Source organism: Squalius cephalus, assembly GCF_949319135.1.
Source record: "Squalius cephalus genome assembly, chromosome: 11".
Taxonomy (NCBI): domain Eukaryota; kingdom Metazoa; phylum Chordata; class Actinopteri; order Cypriniformes; family Leuciscidae; genus Squalius; species Squalius cephalus.
The window spans coordinates 38,524,845-38,527,567 of record NC_137132.1 but is presented as its reverse complement, the minus strand read 5'-3'; positions in this window follow the sequence as shown (position 1 = coordinate 38,527,567).

Below are 2,723 nucleotides of genomic sequence, written 5' to 3'. Positions count from 1 at the left end.
AATGGGTATTTTAAAAATATATAAAAATATCATTGATAATAAATATTTTATTAAAAATGCTTAAATGTTGTATTTTATCATTTGTAGAGAAGACAGAGAAACCGAAAACAATCACAGCTTTGAGGGAAGCACAGGCCATTTTGTTGTTTCTAACAAAGTTTGAAAAGTTTTTTTTTCAACTGAGAACTTCAGTGTGTTCAGTAAAAAACATCAGTGTGTGAATCTCATCTTTTTTCATCTTTGTTTGAATTTCTCTCAGGCTTTTCTCAGTTGCTGACATGGAACCCAAGACTGTAATCATTTGTAGGCTTATTTAACTTACTGCCTTTGAAACAACTTAATGTCCTTTTTTGTCTCACAAACTTTACAGGCTGTATATAATGTGCATCTCTGCCTACTATGTGCTTCCTTGCATCGTGTCTGATGGTTCCTCCTGATTACATTGATCTCCTTGTTGTGGGTGGTGAGAAAATTCCCCTGCTGGCTGACCAGTCCATTAGATGTCTTGGGAGACTGACAGCACACGGCGGAGCTCTCTGATAGGAACATGGGGAGAGGCGTGTTAAACCAGCTCTCTTGCCAATCCTGGCAAGGATTGATATCCAGCACAAGTCTGTGTCCTGATATAGTGACGTGGTCCAGTGGTGTCAAGACCGCTCTCCTTATTGAGTCAACTGTTCCATGGTAGGAGGAGCAGAAGAGAGGAAGAGGCAGACGTACGCAAATCTTGCTGTTGAGTGCAAGGAGGCTGGATGCAGGACCATCATCAGGCCCTGAATATGAGGTTATAATTGCTCCTTTATTCCAAACAAATTATGACCCACAAATGAATGTAAAGAGATTAACAAATATGTGTTTTGTCACAAACTGAACTCTGCCTGGCATTCATTTGTGAATCGCTTCCTTTACATTTGTGGATCGCTTCTTGTGCATTTGAGGATCACCGTGCACATTTGTGGATTTCAAAACATTTCTAGCATCAAGACAATATTGCTAGAGAGACCAATCTACTTTGAGTGTAAATATGGCGCAGGTATAAATCCGGAAGCATGTGCGATCGCACTTCAGGTTTTCACTGAGGAGTTGAGCCAGAGACCCCGCCGGCCAGCAGTGGTACAGCACCCGTGGTGACAGGACGTGACGTCTCCGTTCCCTTCTTCAGGGATCCCTCGACGCCTATTGGGGCGGAAGATGGGACGGGGCTTACGCAAAGAAGGTCGATCACTGCTGTTCCGCATGACCCACTCAGTGAGACTCGGATGACATTGAATAACACTTGGAAACCGTGCCCTTTCCACTGGAAAAGTGGAAGTGCGCGTGCACATGAAGGGGGGTGTGTGTGGAGAGAGAAGCATGAAGAGGGAAGTTAGCTAGAGGAGAGATGTCCTGACAACGACTAACGTTCAAATTGTATATTCTTGAGAATTTTGATATGGCCGACACACGACCAAAGAGACGATGTTCCAATGAACAAAGAATAGGGAAAAGGAGAAGGAACGTAAAGTCCAGAATTTACATCTGAAAAGCGTTCAAAAGGTGGCGAGAACTCCGCCAGCAGAAGGGCTTCCAATTAGTGTATAACTCTAGCTAGGTATCATTTTTTTTTAGTTGCTAGTAGGGGAGAGCCGGGACAGTTGAAACACTTTTCAGATAAATGTCGTTTTCTAAGATAAGGTTACAGATAGATTTTTTATTTTTTTGTGATTAACAACTCACATATGTGTTCTCTTAGTATCATGTGTTATTCGGTACAAATATAGAATGATTTAAGTAAAATATGACTTTGAACGGGAGTTGTGCTTTGTTTCAATCGTCCCGCCTGTGCGGGACGGTTGAAACACAGGGGTGGGACGGATGAAACATGACAGTTTAAATGGCAACTATTCATCTAATGCTTTTTTTTTTGTGAACAACATCTGACAAGTAACTTATGTACATATTGTTACAAACATATTTTGTAATTTATTTTCATTTAAAGGTTCATATTAACCATTTTTGTTCTGTCGCCCAATAAACAATAGGCGATAAGCCTATGCGCATTTTGTAATCTTTCTAATGGGCTATTTTGACGAAGACAGACAAATCAGTTTACAATTAATTTTCTTACATTTCTTCCTTGAGTCATATTGAGTGTTTGCTAGTTGAATAGCCTGTTATTATGAAGAAAACGAGGTCAACCAGACGACGATAAATTACATTTATTGAATATTAAAGATTGGACAATTGATGATTATTACAGAGATAGCATGTGTTGCGTAATTGAAAATTAATTTGCATTAAAAGAAACACAAGTCTAGAAACAGTATATGAATCTATGAACAGTATAGGCTATGACCAGGTTTAACGTGCAGGACGCGCGGTCGGGACGGTTGAAACACTGTTTCAACCGTCCCGACAGCGCATCCTGTCATTTAAACCTCTTTTGCTCTTAAACTAAAAAACTCTGATATTGCCCACTTAAGGGTGTGTTGCAGTACTAATACACCTGCCGTATTATCATTACAATGGCACATGAAACAATAAATCCAACTTGTCAGTCAAAAAAAAGCACCGCACGAAAGAATTCACTCACCGCATTCAAAAACAGCTTTGCGGCTTTAACTCCAAAACGACACGACGTAAAGAAGAAATGTTTTCGCGGGTATGTTAGGGATTGCGTGCTGTACGTGCTGACGAAATTTGACGTACATGACGTGAGTGGTTTTCAAGAAAATCTCAGTGTT